Raw genomic sequence first — 6,000 nt, forward strand, 5'->3', positions numbered from 1 at the left:
GACATGTTTATTTGGCTCAGAAAGATGGGCAGTTTTTCTGGCTGAATATTTAAACTAAACACAGCTGTTTTAATACCAACTGGATACCAAGGTAGTTCCCGTAAACCCGCACTTTTTGTCTGTTGCAGGAATTACACTGGTTTTGATCAATTGAAATCTTGTCCCTCATCCATTTTATTACCAAAATTGTAATCTACAAAGTACGGTCATCCACAACGGCATTTTGTGCACATGTATTGACTTCTAGTACAATGTGTGGGTTATATACGGGGCGATTATTTCATTACATTTTTATTTTCTCTCTTAAAACAACAGCAAGCACACTGAATGGAAAATATTAAGTACTTGAAGTGAAATGCTGAATACAGTGAGTTAGCGGTTTTTATGGTCCTGTGTTCAGTCAGCAGGCTGTAGCTTTATGCTTTTCCCTGCTGTATGCACAAACTGAGAAGGAATTGTACAAAAAGCAGTATTTAGTTCATTAAAGGTTGCCATGACTTCAATCGCAGTGGGATAATGTGTTCCTGGTACATTTTCACAACTTAAACCTTTTGCAAAAGAAAAAAGTCCTTCTATCAATACTTGAGGCAATGTTAAAAGCGATACCCAGCATGCCTTTCGTTCTTTAACCCTGTCAGATCTGGGTCGAAATCTAAGCAGAAGTTCTGTTTTCTCAGCGGTGTAAGTGAATGAAGTAATGCCACAACACTGACAGGGTTAACTGCCAAACCAGGAATTGGAGAATTATTAAAAAGAGAATTGAAAGTCTGAGGCCCCCCCAAAAAATCAAACTGGAGAATGTTTCTCTATATATTGAGCTAAAATTCACAATGTCGAGGTTTAGTAAATAGCTCCCTACTTGTCGCTACATTTAGACGAGCCCTCCTGTGTCAAGTGGGTGGAATCACGCGATTAAACCGGACATTCTGAGGGATGACACATTTCATAACAAAACAGTCAACCTGCAAAAATAGCTCAGTTGGTTACTTTATTCTAATTTGGGCAAAACGTTGTAATTCTTTTAAAATTCAAGTTTCGTGAATTACCTTTAGTTGGAAAAATGACAGAGTTAGAGGATTTATCCAGAATCGATTATTCTAAGTGAATTGCCAATTTAAGGTCAAAATATCTTAAATAGAAAAAAATAATCTATTTCAGCTGTGCTTTCAGTTCGACTACTCTAAACTTAACTGTGAAATAAAATTGGAATTCTCACTTGAGTAAATAACCCTGACAGTATTTTTGTCATGTTTCTCTCAACCGTCTCATCCCGAGTTGATTTCTGTATTCTACAATAGAACACAATTCTATTTTTGGAAATATGTGTGCTCATGTACCAGCAGGTGGCAGCGCTAAACTCAAAATAACATAATTTATAACCATAACAACACTGGGGGGAACAGGTCTTTTATAAACACTCGAGTTTGCGTCACAAAATTGCTGTGACTCCATTCAAAATTCCTTTCGACTTGTGGGAAAATTTAAATTGGAAGCTGAAATATGCCAGTGCCTGCAGCAGAAACCAATAGACCTATTTGCCTCTGCAATAAAATGCAGACTTTTTATGGATACATTAACTACTTCAGGACCATTTGCTAACAACAAATATTTTTATTGAAGTGCAATTTGTGAGAACGTGAGATAAAGGAACACGTACAAACATGTATTCCTGACCCTACAGTGTTAAAACCACCATCTAAAACCACCTCACCTGCCTAAATATAATAAAATATAACTTTTGTTCAAGTCTGCAGCTGCTGGATCTGCCCCTGATCTGTCTGCTTGGCTGACATCATCAGAAGTGTTGTTCTGAGTCAATCACAATGCTTTCCCATAGAATTGGGTGAGACTGTCAAGTAGGCAGATCAGGGGTAGAGCCAGCACAATTCAAACACAGCCCTGGCCAATCAGCATATCCTCATAGAGATGAATTGAATCAATGAATCTTTATGAGGAACGTTCAGTGTCTCCATGCAGAGCATGGGAACACTGTATGGCAGTCACACTGTGCAGCACTGCCCCAGGAAGCATCTCTAGTAGCCATCTGAGGAGTGGCCAGTGGAGTTATCACTAGGCTGTAATGTAAACACTGCATTTTCTCTGAAAATATAGTGTTTACTGCAAAAGAGCCTGAAGGGAATAATTCTACTCACCAGAACAAATGCAATAAGCTGTAGTTGTTCTGGTGACTATAGTGTCCCTTTACGATTTACACCTTTCCACCCCCTTCACCCCTAAAAACACAGAAATCTAGTTGTGGAAGATCCCCCCTACTCAGAAACCCAAATGGTAAGCCACAACCAGAGCACTCGTCTTGCAGGGCTTCACTTCCTGTTTTTCATGGCTTACTGCGCATACTGCTTTTGTCGTCATGTAATATGACTTCAGTATGTATTTTAAACCAGCTTAAAAACAGTCTCCTGACAGTCTTGGGGAGATTTTTCTTTCTAACAGAAAGAGCAGCCAAAGTATCAAAAAAGTATCAGGGTATAGAATTTCCCCTTTAAGGGCAAGGCCAGATTTACATCAGTACGGGTAGAATTCTCAGGGTCCATAACTCCCAAACAAATCTAATTCTTTATTTCTTGTTCCGTGATGTGTAGGTAGCACCACGTAGCAAAATTTAAAAAAAAAGTTAAAATCTAAATTGATTCAATACTGGAGATGGGAATCTTAATTATTAATAATTGTAATGTATTTTTTTTTTTTAACCATGTATTTATTTCACCCCTTTAATGAATGTTGATATATACATTGGCGGCTTTGGATGGTGAAATTATTGAATAACTGAGCAATATCTGCCAAAAAAAAAAAAAAGGCACAAGGCTGAGGTCTACAGAGGTAGAATAGTCCCTAGGCCTAGTCACTAGTCAGTTGACAGAAACAGAATTCAGTATCGAGTCTGTAAATGGCATAAAATATAAATTTTAATGAAACATAAGTCTCACAGGTGATAGATCCATTTAGCAGTAAATAGTTAAAGCGACAGAAAGGCACATTAACAGTGCAAAACTAAAGAGAAAATGTGATTATTTTTTTTGATTTTTGTTTTTTACTTTTTGATAAATTAAACACGTTGTTCTCCACTTCAAAGCGCTGCAAAATATCTTGATGCTATATAAATAATGATGGCACAAAACCACATTTTTTTTCAATATATAAATTTGCCACAGAGGGAAACACGTCTTTGGATTCGGCTCTTTTCCTAAAAGAAGGGCCTCAAAAAATATTAAACTCAATGATCTACAGAAATCCGGTTTTAGTTAAAAAAAAAAAAAAAAGTTAAAATCTACCATGAATCCTGTAAGCTCCTACCATCTAAAAATTGATCTACCCAGAGCAGCCTGCAGTATTAGCTCCCAGATGTAAAAATGCTCTCCTTTATATAGAAAACGAAAATCTCTACATCCTAAAAGGGTAGAACCTGCTTCTGTTTCACACCAGACAGAGAGGGTGTTACAGAAAGCATATGGCCCCTTATCTTCCAACGTGCAACCTGATAGTCTCCAAATACACCTGGCTAATTTTCTCTTTGAGAAGCTGAGACAAAGAAGTATATTTTCCAAATATGCCATGTGGCTAATTCTCCTCACACCTCATTCATCCGAGACCCCGTAAATCTCAAAGATTCACTTCTATCACTCGTAGACCAAAGTATCTCTTTTTGGCACACCTTGCATTATTTTAGGGGCCAGCAGATTGTAAATCGGTTAAATAGCATTTTAAGCATGCTTACTACCTTCATTTAGTAGAGGTAATAAAATGAACACTATCTTGCGTTCACCAATTTTTGACATTGGCCTTGATTTCATTTTGTTGGATACGTTTTCCAAATAAATGAATACTTAAATTCATCAGCACGTTAAGCCCATGGGCAAGCACTTCAACACGCTGACTTGCCCCCTTTTGGGTGGGTCTACCCCTTTTCCAAACAGGTCAAACTTCTGCTTGTTACTCGGCCAGGGGCGTACGTAGAGCATTTGGCACCCGTGGTGGGTCCTATGTTTGGCACCCGTGGTGGGTCCTATGTTTGGCACCCGTGGTGGGTCCTATGTTTGGCACCCGTGGCGGGTCCTATGTTTGGCACCCCTTCCCCCCAATGCACCGTAGTGGCGTTATTATTCAACATGAATCCTGTGTCAAAATCAATGCAAAAATGAGGCAGGAATACACTGAGGGGCATAGGGGGGCAGAGTGTCTCCAATATTTTAAAAAAATAACACTTTTTGAATACTTAACTGCACTGCGTTTTATGTTTCACTTAAAAAAGTTTGAATCCTTAGCACACAGCAAAGGAACCTGGTGATTGTGCAAAACCATTTATATATCTGAATATTCATAATTTAATACAAGCAGCAGTTTGTCTGTGCAAATAGCATGAAAGGCATGAACACCTGTTATTAGAACTCGTTTGCTTTGATTTGCTTTCTAAATTCACTGTACCAGTTTATACCTAGTATAGTTTATATAATTATCATTGCATAGAAACATTTCTCTGAAACGTTCGGTACAAGAGTGCCTTTGGGAAAAAAAGGACTTGTTAATATCTACAATATGTAATGCTATAAAATGTATGCCTCCCGGATTTATATGTCATGACAAGGTAGAATTAAAAATATGTTGAGAAATATTTCAGAAATGATTAATGTTAAAAAAAAAAATTAAGAAAATATTTTATGGATAAGCCAATGTTGTTTGAAGGTCCAATTTCAAAGGAATAATCAAACTTAAACATCTAAATAAATTTCTGCCTTCGGCAATTAAACATGTAGAATCAGACTGGTTAGAATGCGGCTTTCCCCAAAAAGATGCAGGCAGACACAAGCGTGCATCCGCGTTAGAAGCCATGTTTATCCAGTTACTTAAAGACAAACAGACAATGCAGTGATCATAATTTAACTACTTTATTAAGCCAATCCAGGTGTGTCTGAGTACCAACATACCCCCCCAAAAAATTAAATATAACTTAACAAGCACCCAGTAAAGTAGTTAAAGCTCTAAGTGCAGGCTTCACACCCATAAACCTGTATAAATTTGCTGTCCCCATATTTTCCAAAGCTCTCGTGATAAGCTCAGTCTCTGATAACTGAAGAAGTAAATTCTCAATTCCCATTCTGTTCATATAAATCCAAAATTGGCCGACGGGTTTAAGATCAGACCTAGTACAGCGCACGGCCACACAGGGCCCTTCCAAACTCAATGGGCGACTCCAAGAGATTAATGTATATGGCACCTTGACAACTTGACATTTGCCGAACGGTAGGCAAGTTACCGGTTTTGGCATCCCCTTTATTCATGACATAGTGACGGTTAATGTGACCAAGAAATTCATGGTTCTGGGGACCCTACCTAATACTTGGGTCCTAACCGGCAACTCTGCATGGCAGATGTATACAACGATGCAAGCCCCAAAACTCAGGATGTTTCCCATACTATTTTTGGAGGTAGTTTTACAAACAGTTACTTGCATCCTATGGTGTCTGTCTGAACACTGGAATAGGTGACATTCAGCTGAGCCTACCTTTAATATAACATTCCTGGCTAATCATGGCAGCATCACTTATGGGTAGCTCCTCCCTTAGCAGTCACAGGACAGAAATTAATTAGATTAATTAATAAGACTGATGGGTATAAAGAGTCCCTCCCATAGGCGTGCGCAGCCCATTGCATTAGGGTGTGCACCCTAAAGCACAAGCACACGCGGTGTATATATATATATATGTATATATAGATATAGATATATATATAGATATATATACACACACACACACACAAAGCTGTGTGTGCTGTGTGAGGGTGCTGTTAGTGTGATGTGTGTGTGAGGGTGCTGGTAGTGTACTATGTGGGTGAGGGTGTTTGTGTGTGCGTGCTTGTGAGGGTGCTGTGAATGTACTGTGTGTCAGGGTGCTGTTTGTGTGTGTTTGCGTGTGTGAGGGTACTGGTGGTGTGCTGTGTGTGTGTTTGTTAGGGTCCTGTTTGTGTTTGTGAGGGTGCTGTTTG

This window comes from Pelobates fuscus, chromosome 12 (assembly GCF_036172605.1).
Source record: "Pelobates fuscus isolate aPelFus1 chromosome 12, aPelFus1.pri, whole genome shotgun sequence".
NCBI lineage: Eukaryota > Metazoa > Chordata > Amphibia > Anura > Pelobatidae > Pelobates > Pelobates fuscus.